General features: G+C 45.8%; 1 protein-coding gene across 3 annotated transcripts in view; it reads left to right on the forward strand.

Annotated features, from left to right (window-relative positions):
- The window catches only part of SLC16A12 (solute carrier family 16 member 12), a 192,397-nt gene that overhangs the window by 114,298 nt on the left and 58,260 nt on the right, over positions 1 to 19,839 (forward strand). The gene's annotated exons all lie outside the window — the stretch shown is intronic.

Raw genomic sequence — 19,839 nt, forward strand, 5'->3', positions numbered from 1 at the left:
CATATGTTCCCCATCATATTATATGTCCCCCGTTCTGCCGCTGTTCTTTAATGTATATAAAAAAAATGATTATACTCACCTACTATCCACTCCTCCGCTGTGCGGCGTCCTCTTCTAAAGCCGGTAGCTGACCTCCTCTCTCCATTCCTCAGTGCTCAGGTCTTTGCAGCGTGTTGGTATAAATCTCTGCACTCGGAGATGTCTCTACACTGCTGAGAAGTTAGAGCTTAGGTTGCACAGAGAGACTGGAGGAAGGAACTGACATTTCTCTTTTCCATCATTGCTTTCAACGATATCTACCTCCGTGAAGCAGATGCAGTTGATGTGATGGCGAGGGTGGGTGTTGGTGCCAATGCTGCCCCCCAGCTTACGGGACACTCTTGACCTAGTGACCGGTCCTCTTTAATGGAATCCTATAGCATGACATATAAATGGGTGCCAACAGCATGTACACAGGGCCCCATGTAACTAGAGGCTGGTGTAGCACAATTAATATATTCAGTGTGTTGTGCCAAATTACAAATTGTGCATTGACATATTTGTACCCGACAACGAGATCAGTCCAGTAAAATATCAGTCAGATTATAAATGTCGATAAATCTGATAACTGTCTTTACAAGTTTATGTTCCTAGAGAGAAAATGTCTCCTGCATTTGATTTTCCTGGCCAGGTTATAGGTGATGGGTTTAACCTCTTAGATTGTGCTGAGTACACAATGTGTTACTGAGCGGCAGGTAAAAATAAACATTCCAGCTCCGACGGCTGTTGACTTGGCTAATTATTGGCGCTGGCCTTCAGTAATATGTAATATGAATGATTACACTGAGCCTGAAATAAGCCTCCTAATGTAAGCCAGGAATATGTGGAACGCTCAGAAGTGCTGAGTGTCGTCGTTTGGTGAATGGTTATCTTTTCTCCCTGACTGCTCCAGTATTGGACATTTAATGATTCTGCGGAATCCAGAACTCAGCGGCAATTATTAACACGCTCGTCCCGCTGTCCTCTATATATTACCAATTCTTAGTCACTATGACTGTGCCAAGGAGTGTTTCTGGAGTAAGAAGCATCACCTCTTAATAACCATCTAGCTGCGAAGGGTTAGTAGAGGAAAGCTCCACATCTTCGTTAACTTTATTTTATGATCATTTGTATGCTATTTATGGGACAGTGCGCCATATGTGAAAAAGAAATTTCCCATGCAAGTGTAGGCATGCCCACGTAGATGCACTCGTCTCTGAAATATTATTGCACTTGGTGAATGCCATAAATGGGTTTCCTGGGATAAAAATATTCATTGTCCATCGTAATTATCAGATCGGCTGGGCTCTGCATCCCCGATCACCTGGACGCCATGTACTTAGCAGTAGCTGTGATGGGTATTACAGCATTATCCCATTCACTTTAATGGAACAGACCTCCGATACTAGGAATTTATAAGGCTTATTCTAGGGCTAATCATTGCCTGTAGTAGGATGCTTTGTGTAAGATCAGTTTTTTCAGGAATGAAGCAGGACCATATTTGATGATTGAGAATTGGGTTACAATTTGTTGCTTTAGGCTATGTTCACACGTTGGGTTTTTTGTTGCTTTTCTTCTGCAGCCAAAACCTAAACTATTGGCAGTAAAAAAAAAAAAGCTGCAGACAAAATGCAGATTTTTTGGCTTTTTTAGTGACCTTTATTTTTCTCGGGATCCCAAAGTTCAATTTTACTTCCACCATGTAAGCATAAACAATACAAGGTGTTAGGCCATAAATGCAAGATGTTTCTGAAACCATAAAACATTTTTGGGAAAAAAGAGCAATATGGTCAAATAATTTGGTGGAAAAAGTTTGTTTGAAAAAATAGTGACTATTCTGAACAAAAAAAGTTCATGAAAAAATACACAATTGCAAATGTAAAAACAGTGGGGGGGAGGTGAATTGGTCAGACATAGTTTACCTACCATGTGAGCATATAAAGACATTATGGTTTCAAGGTTTCAACTTGCTGGATCCTTTGCTCTCCCGACAATCATCTGCCTGCGCCCCCATACACCTTGGACTGTCGACCGTTGATACTGGCAGGTTCAGCCAACTTTAGGCTATTGTGTATAGGGGACTTTAAAACTGCTGCTAGGCCTGCATCTTTTTAGAAAACTCCCCTACTTGTAAGACTTTGTTCACTTTTGCTTTCGGGGGGGATCTGTTTTTTTTTAGGAAAAAATAGCTCCGTCTGCAGTGATTTCCTTGCCCCCTAACATAACTGGACCCCTGACAGGATCCATAATTAGAGATATACCGTACATGGCTCCTCTGGTCTCTCATTATTAATCCATATCAAAAGCTGTTGTAGTAAAAGTTTGTGTAGTAAAAGCTCAAAAGTCAGTGGGGTCTTAAAATATAGATTGGACCTGGCTCTTTTTTAATAAGCGACTTAACATGAGTATTTCAGCTTTTCAATAACATATCGAAAAACTACTATACACGTATTTTTGGACGTAAACTATATATATTATACACTGTGAGCACAATTATTACGTAATTTGTATTTTTGTTCTATAATTGAAAAATGACAGTGCTGTAAAACCTTGAAAAAGTAAAAAAAAAAAAAAAACTGAACCCGAATACCTCATTGTAGATTGTAAGCTCTCACAAGCAGGGTCGTCTTATTTTGCTTTAATTATTATATTGTTAACGTTGTTACTTATGACTTGTGTTTTGAAACTGTTAAACTGTAAAGCGCTGCGGAATATGTTGGTGCTATATAAATAAAGATTATTATTATTATTACTGGAGAAGGTAAAATGAAGTTCCTTTTTTAAGGGTAGATTCACACAAATGTATACAAAAAGATCATGCGAGTTTCATCCAAAACTCGGACCACATTTTTCTCATTTGCCATCTGGGGGCAATCCATTTTTTTTTTGTTTTTTGCAACAGTTGCTGTTAGTTAACTGTAATTGGTCTTGTAAATTATCATGTCAAAGAATAGCAATGTAACAGTAAAAAATGGATGCTATACTTCCACTGTATGGCATCCTTTTTGTTGTGTTTTTCTTTTCTTTTTTTTTTCACGCACCCATACACTTGAATTGGCGAGTCTCATCCAACACACGTAAGATCTAGAACATGCTTAGATTTTTTTCACATGCAGATTCAATTAAAAACTCTGTGAAAAAAATAGCTCCTCTGCACTGTCCCATTGAATAGTATTGGACCTGGTGCTGTACGGTTCTTCACGGACAGTACTCAGGTGTAAATACGGCTTGTAAACTCAGAAGAGTATCTATGTGTGCATAATTATTGGGCAACTATTAGAATGCAGAATTGTTATGCAACTAAATGAAATACGTAAATTTTCCCATCTCAATTGTTTCTTTTCATCTGTTAAAATGAGAATAACGAGCAGCCACCTCAAAATGTACAAAAAATAAATTTAAAAAAATCAGTCACCAATATAGCCAGCATTCTTATATTGTTCTTTCACATGGGCCTCTTCTGTCTGGTAAGAACACTATATGACCCCTTTGCAGTTCCCTAGCTCCTCATAATACACAATTCTACCTGAATTAGATGTGGAAGTTGGCCATGTTATCTCTTGGGCACCTGTGCAGCAGCACAGATTGCATCAATGGTATGTCAGCCTACTTGCCAAGTGAAGCGAAGGTCTGTACCTGTTACTGATCCAGTCATGAGCCCATCCATCTGGTTCATCTAGAGTCACTTTCATGTCATCAGTCCATAAAACCTTTGTTTGAAAAATCTGTCTTCAGATACTTGACTAAGGGTCCTATCACACACAGCGAGATCGCTAGCGAGATCGCTGATTTTGTGACGCATCAGCGATTTCTCTAGTGATATCACTGTGTGTGACGGGGATCAGCGACCGGCCCCCCTGCCGGGTATCGCTGATCGTGCTCGATCGTCCTGGGCCATTTTTTGATTGTTGGTCTCCCGCTGGCCAGCGCGCATCGCTGCGTGGGGCAGCGAGTGATCAGTGACGCTGGTTTCCAATGTAAACATCGGGTAACTAAGAGCCGCGCGGCTCTAGATACCCACTGTTTACACTGGAAACCAGCTTGCTCGCTTGTCCTGATCGCTGGAGGGGCTGTCTAACGATGTCCCAGCGATCCCATCCATGTCGGATCATTGGTGTGATCGCTGGGACATCGTTATGTGTAACGGGGCCTTTAGTCTTGACTTGTTCAGTGATGATCAGGTTCCGGCCTTCCTTACCTTGGCCATGTCTATGAGCCCCCAACACCTTATACTTCTGGGTCTCCTGGGAGGTTGCTGTTCTGGAATATGGCATCACTGGAGGATAATGGCATCCTGGTCACTTCACATCTGGTTCTTCTCAAATCTTTGCCAGATAAGGTGCGTCTTTTTTTTCTCAACATGATTTTTTTGCGACTCTATTGACTAGTTGCAACAAAACCTTTGATAGTTCTGTGATCACGCCCCAAAATGTTAGCAATTTCAAGAGTGCTGCAACCTTTTGTAAGACTTGTAACAATTTTTCAATTTGTTTTTTTTTTTCTTTTTTTGGCCCACTTTGCCTGAGGAGAACAAGTTGACTAAAAAATTATGTTAAAATTGATAAAAGGGCATTGTTTCCTTAGGTCGCACCCTCCTCATTCATTACAGAAATGCACATCACCTGATCTGCTTCATCCACTAAGCATTCAAGTTTATACAACCTGGAGTTGTACAAATGATGATATTGACTTCGCTAATAATTCTGCACACAGTCTACATGTATATATGTGAGTTCATCAAAGGTGAGCCTAAACATGAAGCGTTCTTGTTGCTATCTATACCAACTGACTGGCGCAAGTTAACTAATAATAGAAGCTTCTAATTATATTCTGCAGCTAATATGTGGATACAATGCAGTATGTACACATAGCTGTCTGGGATACTTTATGCATATAATATTTCACAGCATACATATATAGGCTATCCAGGCTAAGTGTTAATGGGAAACCAGCAGAGATGGATACAGATCTACGTGTTTTAGCATGTAAACCTCTTTACTCCTTGTCTTCCCATGCACGTCATTACAGTGAATATACATAAATACTGTAGAATGTTGAGTCTATAAAAGACTGAGTCTTATGTGGTAAAATCACAACAGACATTTTATAGCTCCTATAGTTTTGTTGTGTTAATGGATTTTCACCTGTCCTTTTTTTTTTTTTGACTGATTATCCGCAAAAACAAATCTGCAACGTCCTACTTTCATTTCTGTTCTAGAATAAAGTTGCTCATTCAGGTAAATTAACTTGTGGGTAGAGTTGTGCGAAACGGGTCGGTCAAATTAAAAAATAGCCGACTTTAGCTAAAGTCGGGTTTCGCCGATCGAAACCCGACTATAGTATGAGGTCGGCCATGAGGTCGCCGATCAGAGCGCCAAAGTCGCGTTTCAAATAATGCTTCCAGTGCCTTTTCTCAGCCAATGATGGAGGACGCACACTGTGGGCAACGCGATGACATGGGCAGCGGCCACCACCATCTTAGAGAAGGGCGTTGAAGTGATTGGCTGGCTTTGTGTGGCGTCACAGTGGGTATAAAAGGCCGTGACCGCCATCTTACTTCTTCCAATCTTATAATAGGGAGAGGTGCTGCTGCTGATTCTGAATAGGGAGAGCGTTAGGCAGGGAAGAAGAAAAGCAAAATTGCTTCTGCTGATAGCGCTTTTCAACGTACAGTTAGTGTGCAGTGAAAAGGGAGGAATTTTGTTGTGTGCAGCAGCGCTGGTGGGGATTAGGCTGCCTTTTAAGGCTACCTGCTAGCTGCATTGCTGTGTGCACATTGCTGTTCAAACTGCTTTTTTCAAAGCACTCCAACTTTTATTATTTTGTTCTGGTGAGTTACTGAGCGTTCATTTTTTCACACACCGTATAGCGGTGTACGCTCCTCACACACTACTGTGTATCACCTTGTATCACGGACAAATAGAAGCTATCTGTGTGTGACTCTGGAAAAACAAGCCGTGGAGATTTTCCATTTTTCCAGACCTACACCTTTTGAGAGCTGTCCGCTTTTCAAACAGTTTCGTATATCTGCTGTTTGATGACGGTCAAAACTAGACAGAGGACAGAGACAGCGTGTGTCAGTCCGTATAAAAATAGACGGAGATTGATAGTTTTCCATACACACACCATATAGAGCTGTCTGATTCTCAAACAGTATTGTATATCTGACGTTCGCATTACAGTCACATCTATACAGAGTCAGCGTGTGTTTGTGTGACACTCCTTAAATACATATATGGATATTGTTAGTTACACAAAAAAGCTGTACACATCTGATACAGTTCTGTATATCTGCTTGTTGGATTACGGTCAAATACATACTGTGAGAGCGTCTGTGACTAACAAAATATATACGTAGATTTAATTTTTTTTAATACACCTTACACATCTGGACGCTCCTCATACAGTACCATCTCTCTGCTGGTATTTTTGGTACATTTTCCCAAACATGAGGAAGTATGGTGGAAGAGGCCACGGACGTGGGCAGGGGGCGCAGCTGGTACTGATGGTGGTGGTGCATCGGCTGGTTCTGGCAAAAGCACAATAGCAGCTAAGGCAGGAGGTGTTGAGCCTGCATCATCATCTGGCCCAAGAAGGCCTGTAAGGTTACCTTTTCTTGGAGTAGGAAATGCGCTTTTAAAGCCGGAGCATCAGGAACAGGTTTTGGCGTACATTGCCGAAACAGCCACCAGCTCTATTGCCTCCTCTTCTGAACGTTCGAAACATGCAAGCACGGAATCGTCAGTGCAGGGTTCTGGTCAGGAAAAACACCTTTCCTTGTGTCCTTCACCCCCACCAAAAGTTAAGGATGTGGCAGCTCACACTTCAGATTAATCTATGGAGCTCTTTTCACATACCATGCCTGGGTTATCCAGTCAAATCCTGAATTCCCCAGATGAATCTGACATGGAGTGCACTGATGCACAGCCACTGCTAGATGATTCTGCTGGTACATTGACCCAGAGCACTACATTTCCCTTGCAGTCTATTGAGCCAGAATCTGACCCTGGTGAAACTCAGGTGCCCCTTCCCGCATACTATACCACCTTACATGGTGACACAGAGGAAGGGAAAGAGGAAGGTGAAGATGACTTTGAAGAGGAGGTGATGGATGACCCAGTTCTTGACCCGGATTGGCATCCATTGGTGGAGGAGGGTGGCGCTGGCAATAGTTCAGATAAGGAGAGGGATCCGCAGCAGGCATTAACATCGCAGCGGTTATCTGGCAGGCCCGTAGCTGTCCAAAAACGGGGACCAAAAACTAAGAGTTGCAGGACAGCTTGGCCAGACGGTCAACTTAGCACAGCGTGCAAGGCCAGAAAATGTATACCATAGTAGGAAGAGTGCAGTGTGGCACTTCTTTGTCCAAAATCCTACTGATGAGGCAAAGGTTACCTGTAAGAAGTGCGGAAGGACAACTCAGAAATTTGAATACCAGTTGCATGCTTAGACATTTAATCAACATGCACTTGCAAGCGTGGATGGACTAGAAAAACCTCAGGTACCACATGTGCACCTGCTCCAACTGAAGGTAGCCAGCAACGCTCCATCGCTTTCCCCACTGTAAGACCACCGCCACCGTTAATCACACCATCAGCACTAAGGCTGAGTTCACACGTGGCTTTTTTTTCGCGTTTCCGCGGTGGTTTTAACCGCGCGATTTTGCCGCGAAAACTTGAAAAATAAGCATCCCATGCATTCTTATGGGATTCCGCAATGCTGTGCTAATGCTGCGGTTTTTACCGCGGCGGAATCGGTTCGGGGTAAAAAACGCAGCATGCTCATTAATTTCGCGGAATCACGGCGATCCCGCACCCATAGGAGTGCATTGTTCTGCTTACTTTCCGCATGTGGCTGTGCACACCATGCGAAAAGTAAGCAGAACATTTGCGGATGGTACTCATGGTCCTGAGGAGAGGAGACTGTCCTCCGGGCTTTGGGTACCATATCCCTGTAAAAAATAGAATTTAAAATAAAAAATATTGTTATTCTCACCTTCCGACGTCCCGCGCAGCCTTCCCGCCTCTCTCCACGCTCCCAGTAAGCCTTTGCGAGCGATGACGTCCGTTCTCACGGGATCGCGAAGTCTCGCGGTCATTCGCGCGACGTCATCGCGAATGACCGCGAGATGTCATCGTGGTAATTGTCGCAATGGATTACTGGGACCGGGAGCAGGGAGAGAGGCGGGAAGGCTGCGCGGGACGTTGAAAGGTGAGAATAACAATTTTTTTTTTTTTAATTATTATTTTTTACGTTCTATCTTTTTACTATTGAGGCTGCATAGGCGGCCTCGATAGTAAAAAGTTGGTAACACTCGTCAACACTATGTTTGACGAGTGTGACCAACCTGTCAATCAGTTCTCCAAGCGATGCTACAGACCGCTTGGAAAACGCTAGCAATTCTGCAAGCTAATTACGCTTGCAAAATGCTAGTTTTTCCGCGGGAAAATCGCGGGAATTTAAAATGCGATTTTCCCGCGGAATGGAATTCCGGAATTCTCACGGTAATTTCCGCGAGAGTTCCGCTACGTGTGAACCCAGCCTAAATGTGGAGGTGTCGTCGCAAGGCCAAAGCACTCAGGGAATCACAATGGTTTTGCAACACAACACTGAATCTAGGCCATCACCACCAACACCATCACCAACCCCCTCTCACTCCGTCCGGTCCACCGCTACTTCCCCCATATGCAGCTCTCCTGTTCAGCTCACCCTACCAGAGACTCTCAGTAGGACAAGAAAGTACTCATCCTCTCATCCGCGTACACTGTGTTTGAACGCCTACATTGCCAAACTAATCTCATTAGAGATGATGCCCTACCGTTTGGTTGAAAGTGAAGCTTTCTGCAAGCTCATGGCCTACGCTGTCCCACGCTATGACCTACCCAGTCGGCATTTCTTTTCTCGAAAAGCCATCCCTGCCCTCCACCGGCATGTGAAAGACCGCATTGTTCATGCACTAAAACAGTATGTGAGTGGAAAGGTGCACCTCACAACAGATGCATGGGCCAGTAGGCATGGCCAGGGCCGTTACGTGTTCATCACTGTGCACTCGGTTAATGTGGTGGATGCAGGCTCCACAGGGGACAGCGGTGGTGGAACAGTGCTGCCTAGCCCATGGTATAGGAAACAGTTGGCTGTAGGCTTTCAACCCTCCTCCTCCTTTTCCTCCTCCTCCATCAGCGAAAGCTCGTCCACAGAGCGCAGTCGCATGAGCACTCCATCTGCAGCTGGCAGTGTTGCACACGAGGTGTCCCACTATCGAACAGGTAGTGGTAAGCGTCAGCAGGCTATGTTAAAGATGTCTTTTGGCGACAACAGACACACTGCGGAGGTACTGGCCGACTACTTGCAGCGACAAACTAAGTCATGGCTGGGCAGTCTACATCTTGAGGCAGGCAAGGTAGTCAGTGATAACGGCCGTAATTTTGTGGCAGCCATAGCCCGTGCAAAACTCACACATACCTTGCCTGCCTCACACTTTGAACCTCGTGGTGCAGTGCTTCCTTAATAATTATTTGGTGTTAACATCCCTGCTACATAAGGTGCGAAGACTGTGCTCGCACATCCGTCCACTCCACACGCATGCAGAAGCTGCAGCGATTGCTCCACCTCCCCAAGCACCGCCTAATCATAGACGTTGCAACAAGGTGGAACTCCACCTTGTACATGGTTGAGAGGCTGTGCAAACAGAGGCAGGCTGTAATGCATTTGTGGGAGGATACACAGGCAGGCAGTTTGAGGGAAGAAATGGAATTGTCGGGTGTGCAGTGGTCAAAGCTGAAAGACCTCTCTAAAGTCCTTCAGTGTTTTGAGGAATGCACACGGCTGGTAAGCGCAGACGACACCATCATAAGCATGAGCATACCACTTATGCGTCTGCTCATGCAAAGTTTGACGCACATTAAGAATCAGGCGTCTGCAGCGGAGGAGGAGGAGGGAAGCCTTGATGACAGTCGGCCACTGTCCTGTCAGGGAACTGTCCTGTCATGGTCACGTGTGTCTGGTCGCAGATGATGCCGCAAGGCGAACCCATAACACACGTGACCCTGGATACACCGCCTCCAGTGGGGCGAATTTAAATAATAGAACGTGCAGGTGGATACGCCGCCACCACCTGGCTAATTTAGGAATTACACGTTAACATATACATTTCTGGAAACACCGCCTCCAGTACGGCGAATTTAAATAATAAGGGGGGAACCTGGGAAACTTTAACAATGGTGGGCCCTGCGATAGGGAATGGGGACATGGAGACCTCCTAAGCTCCCCTGAGCCAGTGTCCCTGCACTCCTAGCATTCCCTATACAGGCTCCGCACCTGTCACCGCACGCGAACCTTAACCCCTTGCTCGCCCTGACCCTAAACCCTCACTAGGGAATGGGTTGGTGCGGAGACTAATCCCACCACTGCACTAATAACACACATGAGGAAAGAGACAATACAGGGGGAACACCACTTAGCTTTGCTCTGTTGCGTGCGCTCCTAGCAACAGAGCCCACCACCTGCGTGCATCTTCCCCTCCACCTGGATCCATCACCATAACTGGATCCGTCACCATCGTGCAGCCTGGGAGCAGAGTCCATCACCACTTGCAGCAGTCCAGTACACAGAGTCCCAAGATGAGTCCAGCCTCTGCCAAGAATCCAAGCATGCTCGAGTCCAGTTCTCAGCAACCAAGTCAAACATGCTGTGTGCAACTCTCTTCCTAGTCGCCACTCCTCTAAGCCATGCCCGCACTTCCCGCCGACACCATAAACTGCGACTCCACCAGGCCATGCCAGTCCTTCCTGCAGACACCATTAGCTGGCACTCGTTCTCTCTGGCTGACTGCGCAGGACTCCTATCCAGCTCCATAATTCCACCAGGCTCTCCAACAACTCAGCAAGAAATATCACCAGCCGTGAGTGAACACCCTGAGACCCATTTATAGAGCCCCACGCCTGAACCATAATTAAGTGCAACCTAACCTAAGGTGCAATACCACTAACCACCACCGGGGACAGTCAAAACACCTTTGAACTTAACCAAAGTAAAAAAAGTTCACTTTGTGCTTTTAATACCGCCAGATCCAACACTGGATCATGACAGTACCCCTTCCTTAATGAGGGGCCTCCGGACCCTCAAGACCACCCCTCATTAGGGAATCACCTACAGCGGGGACGCCCAGACCCTGAGTTCACCCTACCACTACCTGACACTTCAGGTTTATGACAAACACCGCTGATATTGGCAATAAAGTTCCTTTTGGAGGCACCACTCATCTCCAGAGCGCCGACCTGGGGAACGAGTTAATGTATGTGTATGTTTGCTCAGAGCTGATCAGACTCCACAACACATTTCCACAAGATGTTTTTTGGTGGGACCCATACATGCTCGTTCACACACAGGTCCGGACCTGAACGTTTATTGCACACATACATTTGTCATTTTTTGGTGAACTCACTCTGGACTTGACAACAGAGGCGTCCCCCTGTGTCACCACACTCACACCCCCGCTATTCACCAAGGGACACCACCCTCCACCCCTTTCACCATGAGGACTGCGCCTCCCAGGGTTGGTTAATGGCGAGGGTAGAGATTTGTCCCTACTCCCCCGCAGCACACCTGCTGCACACACCAGGAGGAGAAGGGGACCGGGAAATGGAGGAAATATACTCTCGCTGGTCGCCTCCACATGACCAGTAGGGCGGCTTCTTCGATGGTATGAAGATTTGGCGTAAAACCCCGCGGACTATCACACCAGTCAGCTCACCACAGGGGCGTACCCCTTCACCTCGGGGAATACCAGGCAGCTCCGTGGGGCACCATTCCTCCCATCTGCCTGGGTGCGCCTGCCTGCATGAACCAGTCCTGCTCCCCAGCAGCGACTCTAGGGGGTTTTAGTACCATAGCCGCAGGAATACGGAGGAAAATATATATACTCGCTGGTCGCCTCCACACGACCAGGAGGGGCGGCATCGAAGATTTGGCATGAGCCCCGCGGACTATTCACCAATCTGCTCACTACAGGGACGTACCCCTTCACCTCGGGGAATACCAGGCAGCTCCGTGGGGCACCGTTCCTCCCACCTGTCTGGGTGCGTCCCCTGTAAGAGCAAGTCCCGCTCCCCAGCAGCGACTCTAGGGGCTTTTGCCAGACCGCAGCCGCCATTTTTGTTTCTCTGGTTATCTGAGCAGAGGCCCCAGACCCTGATAACTGCTGCTGCAGCGGATTAAACACACCTTGCCGCTCCCCACTGCACCTCAGTGAGGCCCGGCAGCAATTACCACAGGTCTCCACATGGCCAAAGCTCACCAGAAAAAAAAAGTAAGGGCTGGTGATAATGTCATGGTCACGTGTGTCTGGTCGCAGATGATGCCGCAAGGCGAACCCATAACACACGTGACCCTGGATACACCGCCTCCAGTGGGGCGAATTTAAATAATAGAACGTGCAGGTGGATACGCCGCCACCACCTGGCGAATTTAGGAATTACACGTTAACATATACATTTCTGGAAACACCGCCTCCAGTACGGCGAATTTAAATAATAAGGGGGGGAACCTGGGAAACTTTAACAATGGTGGGCCCTGCGATAGGGAATGGGGACATGGAGACCTCCTAAGCTCCCCTGAGCCAGTGTCCCTGCACTCCTAGCATTCCCTATACAGGCTCCGCACCTGTCGCCGCACGCGAACCTTAACCCCTTGCTCGCCCTGACCCTAAACCCTCACTAGGGAATGGGTTGGTGCGGAGACTAATCCCACCACTGCACTAATAACATACATCAGGAAAGAGACAATACAGGGGGAACACCACTTAGCTTTGCTCTGTTGCGTGCGCTCCTAGCAACAGAGCCCACCACCTGCGTGCATCTTCCCCTCCACCTGGATCCATCACCATAACTGGATCCGTCACCATCGTGCAGCCTGGGAGCAGAGTCCATCACCACTTGCAGCAGTCCAGTACACAGAGTCCCAAGATGAGTCCAGCCTCTGCCAAGAATCCAAGCATGCTTGAGTCCAGTTCTCAGCAACCAAGTCGAACATGCTGAGTGCAACTCTCTTCCTAGTCGCCACTCCTCTAAGCCATGTCCGCACTTCCCGCCGACACCATAAACTGCGACTCCACCAGGCCATGCCAGTCCTTCCTGCAGACACCATTAGCTGGCACTCATTCTCTCTGGCTGACTGCGCAGGACTCCTATCCAGCTCCATAATTCCACCAGGCTCTCCAACAACTCAGCAAGAAATATCACCAGCCGTGAGTGAACACCCTGAGACCCATTTATAGAGCCCCACACCTGAACCATAATTAAGTGCAACCTAACCTAAGGTGCAATACCACTAACCACCACCGGGGACAGTCAAAACACCTTTGAACTTAACCAAAGTAAAAAAGTTCACTTTGTGCTTTTAATACCGCCAGATCCAACACTGGACCATGACATGTCCTGGATGAGGTGGAGGAGGAAGAGGAAGAGGAGGAGGCGGAGGATGAGGGGGGTGATTATTTAGGGGAGGAGGATGCTTCTCAGGTGGCAAGAGAAAATGTTGGCGTTCCAAGGTCAGGTACAGTGTTTGTGCGTGACTGTAGTGATGTGGATTTGCCAGAAAGTGCCAGCTGTACGCTTCTGATACAGTAACCTTTTTAGCTATTTAGATTCTGGTGTAATCCATAATGAGCCTGTGAACGTGTGTCTGTTACTCCGGCAATATATTAGGAGCTTTAAGATTAGCACAACACTGTATACAGCTGTACACTTGTGTTACATTACCCATTTACAGCTTTTCATATTCTTGTGTAATACATACTGGGCCTGAGAGTGTTTGTGTCTGCCTCCTGAAATGTATACGGAGATTCAGAATGTTTACACTTTACTATATATACCTTGTATCTGGTGATACTGTACCCTTTCTCAACTTTTTAATTTATTGGGTAATCCATACGGAGCCTGTGAGTGTCTGTGTATGACTCATGAAATATATACGGAGATTTACTGTTATCCCTAGACTGTATAGAGCTATATGCTTCTGATACAGTACCATATATCTGCTGGTATTTTGGGTCCATTTTTCAAAACATGAGGAAATATGGTGGAAGAGGACGTGGCCGTGGAGGGCCACCTGGTACTGGTGGTGGTGCATCTTCTGGTAGTGCCAAAAACACAATAGCAGCTAAGGCAGGAGGTGTTGAGCCTGCATCATAGTGTAGCTCTGGAAGGTCTGTAAGGCTCCGTTTTCTGGGAGTAGGTAGACTGCTTTTAAAGCCGGAGCATCAGGAACTGTTTTTGCCTTACATTGCTGAAACAGCCTCCAGCTCTATCGCCTCCTCTTCTGAAGTTTAAAAAAAATGCAAGCACTGAGTCGCAAGTGCAGGCTTCTGGTCAGGAGAAACCCCTTTCCTTGTGTCCTTCACCCACCACAAAAGTGAAGGATGCGGCAGCACACACTTCAGATTACTCCATGGAGCTCTTTTCACATACGATGCCTGGGTTAATTAAAAATGGAGCCCATCATATACTGGAGCATTCCAAATGGGGGACATCAGACACTGGAGCAGCATTTACGGGGCCCATTATGCACTGGAGCATTAGAAATGGGGCCCATTATGTATGGAGCATTATTAGGCCCATCATATACTGGAGTATTCCAGATTGGGGAGATCAGACACTGGAGGAGCATTTAGGGGGCCCATTATACACTGGAGCATTAGAAATGGAGCCCATTATATATGGAGCATTATTAGGGCCCATCATACACTGGAGCATCATCCATGAGGCCCCTCATATACTGTATGGAACATTATATGTGAGTGACCAATGATTCTGTATGGAGAAGTATATGGGGCTCATTATTCTGTATGGCGCACAATGTGGTGGCCATAATAACACTGTATGGAGTAATATACTGTCCTGTTTTTGAGCTCTTGTACAATTTAAAATAGATCAGTCAGGTCATGTAAGCAGTGAAGTATGTGTCATTGTACGATACCTATATTTCTGTGCCGTATCGGAGCATCATGAGTTATGGTATGTGTTAAAGGGGCGCACTGACACTCTTTGGCCCAGGGCACACGAAAACCTGGAGCCAGCCCTACCCCCCCCACAATTTTAGCCAAATAACCCCCAGTTTTCAATGCGAACTGTTGTTATGAAGTAAATTAAGGCTGACAAGCTTCAGTAATAAGAATTGATGTTTTTGGCATTGAAATGGGCACTGTAGGTGTGTTTACTGTTCTCCCTGCCGACTTTGCTTCCCCATTGACTTGCATTGGGTTTCGTGTTTCAGGCGGCCTCCGACTTTTCCCTATAGTCGGCCGATTTTGTTCGACCCGACTTTTGCTAAAGTCGGATATCGTGAAACCCGACTCGACCCTAAAAAAGGCAAAGTCGCTCTCTCTACTTGTGGGAAAAAAGGAATGGCTTTTTATTCCGCAGATGCTCTAAAAAAAATGCAGTGCGAACATACCCTTAGGCAAAAGCCAACTGTGGCAGACCTCTTTTCCACGGTTTGTCTTCCTGAAGCAGATCTATTATAGGAACAATGTCATGACTCTGTTGTCGGGTGTCCAGGGACCAGGGGCTTCTTCCCTTTCCCTAATGCTAGGGGCGCCCTAGCTCGCCCTGATGACCGGACTACTTCTGATGGTGAGGATGCCAGGGTCACGTAGCTTGCCTTAGCTCCTGAATCCACCTTCAGACTGTATCCTTGCCCCCCCCACCCACAGAAGAGGGGAGTAGTAGTGTACCATAATACACCAACAAGGTAATACAAACATACAAATATGTAACAGAGGAAATCAACAGGGAGTTGAGGATGGGGTTAAACCAAAGTAGGAGACGGAAGGGAAATATCACACACTCAAAACCAGCAGCAGCCACTGATAAATCCACCAAAAGCCTTTCTCCAATAACACCAGCAACCGCCTCCAGCCATGCAGCTTAATCTGTCTGACAATGAGTGCTAGCTAGAACCCAGTTTTTATAGGAGATGGGAGTGGCTAACAGTGCACAGCTGAGAGCCTTAACTCCAGGAGCTCTCACGTGAGCAGATTAACCCCTGCACTGCCCAAATAAAGTTACACCATTTAATAAGAAGGTGAAGTGCTTCTAATCCATGCAGGAGTAGGAGAAATCAGACACTGTGGTCTTCTGACTCCTCTCTATCATGGTAAACCAGTGACAAACACAAGATACTGTACATGAAAACAAACTCTGCGAAAGATGACTGGCACAGTTGAATTTTGCCAAAAATCGACCTTGGTAAATGGGGCAAGTTGAAGAACAATCCAACATTATGCCAAATAAATGGAAGATCATTACAAGACAGATTCCTACAGAGAAGAAGAAACACAATTAAGCAAAAGGTTGAGATACAATTTAGTGTTTATTCAACATGTAATGTAAAACTACAAGACTTATATCTTCTGGTGCCTTTTGGTTTTCTCTTTATGTATTTGAGATGGGGTAGAAATTTACAAAATGCTAGTTCGTTGGGTACTATGATTTCAAGCTGACTTAAAAATCATTCTCAGCAACGCATTGTCATGTGTTGACACAGGATGTGCTGGTGATAACATGATGTTCTGTGCACATAGGACTCTGGTCCATCTCTTAAAACAGGACATTATACAGTCACCGACTGTCTTACATGTATCTGATGGGCAGTGTAATGGTAGTGCAGGGATTAAATGGCACAATCACGAACACTTGCCATTTCCTCCAATTTCCTCTGATCGACTTCAGAGGACGTTCTAGTTAATACTTTTGTGAATGATCAAACAGTGAAAAAAAACTGCCTGCTATAAGAAAACAACATTGTTGACAATCATTAAGTAACATCTCATTTCTGCTTAAATATTGCTTGAGTAATCCGTAGTGGGTAGCGATTCATGAACTGAGCTAATCTGCATGTCTATCTGGAAATTTCTAGCTGTAATTCTTCAGCAGAAAGCCAAGGGTCAGACCCAGATTATATCCGGAGGTTCAACTGCAAAAACATGTCTGATTTTTCCACCATGTGAATATAGTCTGACGTTTGATGGGGTCATGCATGCGGTGCTTACCTGTCTGTTATGTGCTTTCCATTTAGTAGGTCTGATCGTATGTTTTATACACTGCTCAAAAAAAATAAAGGGATCACGTAAACAACAGAATATAAATCAAACTTCTGTGAAATCAAACCGTCCACTTAGGAAGCAAACTGATTGACAATCAATTTCACATGCTGTTGTGCAGATGGAAATTATTGGCAATTATCAAGACACCCTCAATAAAGGAGTGGTTCTGCAGGTGGGGACCACAGACAACATCAGTACCAATGCTTTCTGGCTGATGTTTTGGTCACTTTTGAATGTTGGTTGTGCTTTCACACTTGTGTGGGTTGTAGAGTCCGTCTTATGCGACCACAAGTGGCTCAGGTAGTGCAGCTCATCCAGGATGGCACATCAATGCGAGCTGTGGAGAGGTTTGCTGTGTCTGTCAGCATAGTGTCCAGAGGCTGGAGGCCCTACCAGGAGACAGGCCAGTACACCAGGAGACATGGAGAGGGCCGTAGGAGGCAACAACCCAGCAGCAGGACCGCTACCTCTGCCTTTGTGCAAGGAGGAACAGGAGGAGCAGTGCCAGAGCCCTGCAAAATGACCTCCAGCAGGCCACAAATTTGTGCATGTGTCTGCACAATCGGTTAGAAACTGACTCCATGAGGATGGTCTGAGTGCCCGACGTCCACAGATGGTGGTTGTGCTCACAGCCCAACACTGTGCGACCCTCCAAAGAAATGCCTCCCCCACACTATTACTGACCCACTGCCAAATCGGTCATGCTGAAGGATGTTGCAGGCAGCAGATCCCTCTCCACGGCGTCTCTAGGCTCTGTCACATCTGTCACATGTGCTCAGTGTGAACCTGCTTTCAACTGTGAAGAGCACAGAGCGCTAGTGGCGAATTTGCCAATCCTGGTATTCTGTGGAAAATGCCAAGCATCCTGCATGGTGTTGGGCTATCACCTCAGGGAATCTGTTACCTCATTTTTGCCCTATAAGAAAAACGAGTTAGATTATACTCACCTGGGGGTCCGGTCCAATGGGTGTCGCGGTCTGGGTCCGGCGCCTCCCATCTTCTAGTGATGAAGTCCTCCTCCTTACTTCTGCCATGGCTCCTGCGCAGGCATACTATATCTGCCCTATTTAGGGCAGAGTAAAGTACTTCTGTGCGCAGGCGCCGGACCTCTCTTACCTTTCCCGGCGCCTGCGCACTGCAGTACTCTGCTCTGCCCTCAATAGGGCAGATATATTACATCTGCGCCGCGGCAGAAGTAAGGAGGAGGACGTCATTGCTAGAAGATGGGAGGCACCGGACGGCGACACCCATCGGACCGGACACCCGGGTGAGTATAATCCAACTCGTTTTACTTATCTTTCAGGTTACATCGGGGGCTTATTTACAGCATTACAGAATGCTATAGATAAGCCCCTGATGGCGGTGGCCGCATCTCATATCGGAAAAATGAGGTGACGGATTCCCTTTAATTCCTTAAAAATCGGACAATTTTTATTTTTTTTCTTATTCCATCAGCATAACTGTAAGAGGGTTTATTTTTTTGGGGGGACAAGTTATAGTTTTGAATGTCACCATTTATTTTAGCACTCAATTTACCAGAAAACCCAAAATTCCCAGTGTTGGGAAACTGTGGGAAAAATAAAATGCAATTTTGCCATGTGTGGTGTTGTTTTTTTGTTTTTTATTTTACAATGTGTATTCTGTGTCAAAAATTGACTCTTCATCATGATTCTTCAGGTCAGTATAATCATGGTGATCCCAATCTTGTATAGGTTTATTTTTTTTCAGTTATCTGTAGAAAAAAAATTCAGAAGTGTGTATATATTTTCAGTTGATTGATCTGTGTGAAGACCTATTTTTCCCTTGCTAGACTGTTTAGATCTATTTCTATTGCATTTGTTAGGGTGATAACACCAGAATAGAAAAATACAGGATTTTCTTCACACTTTGTAAATATTCAGAATACCACCCCCCATCTTTGTTTTGACAGGGCTAGGTAGTGTGGACTTGCTACGTCTTCTAAACAAGAACATTCTTAGTCACTGACAAAGACCTTGAAACACTTTGGCATGACAAGTCTTAGCACAACACAAGTCGATGGGGACACATTGCGACCCTGAGGGTACTGCAACCGCCACAAGCAAATTGCAAAACGTTCAACTGTGTCAGATTTTTTGCAAACCTGTTTATCTCGATCAACAATACGGCCTTCTCTTTCTGGCCATGACCTCTCTAAGGGCGCAGTCAGATGACTGTATAATTCAGACCGAGATTGGAATGCAGTGCATGGGCTGGCCGGAGGCTCTCCCAACCCAAATGTGACAGCTAAGTAGAAATACATGGGCTGCTGTCTACATGGGCTGTAGATTACAGGCTGACAGAGCAGAATAATTCTGGTAGACAACTATAGGTAGTGTCGGACTGGGGTGCCAATGGCCCACCAGTGACCAACTCCAGGGCCCAACCAACACCAGTGCCCAACTTCAGGGCCCCATTTTTCTGCCACATGTAAATGTGACATTACCCTCAATCACAAATTGCTATAACATTGAACTTGGCAGATTGTTAATTTTATAAGATGCTGTCTTTGTCTGTACATAGTGATTCAACAATATTGTGCCAAGTACTGCTCATATAAGAGAGAGGTGGTTCACTCTTGCACACCGGAGGATTCTCCTGTCCTGTTCTGTCCAAGCTTGACTGAAGGTACAGCTTTAAGGTACAGCACCAATTCACATAACATGAAAAAGATTTTACATAAAAGTTTCATAAATCCTTGC

This window comes from Dendrobates tinctorius, unplaced genomic scaffold (genome assembly GCF_039654945.1).
Source record: "Dendrobates tinctorius isolate UK_male_01 unplaced genomic scaffold, ASM3965494v1 ptg000156l, whole genome shotgun sequence".
In the NCBI taxonomy this organism is placed as follows: Eukaryota; Metazoa; Chordata; class Amphibia; order Anura; family Dendrobatidae; genus Dendrobates; species Dendrobates tinctorius.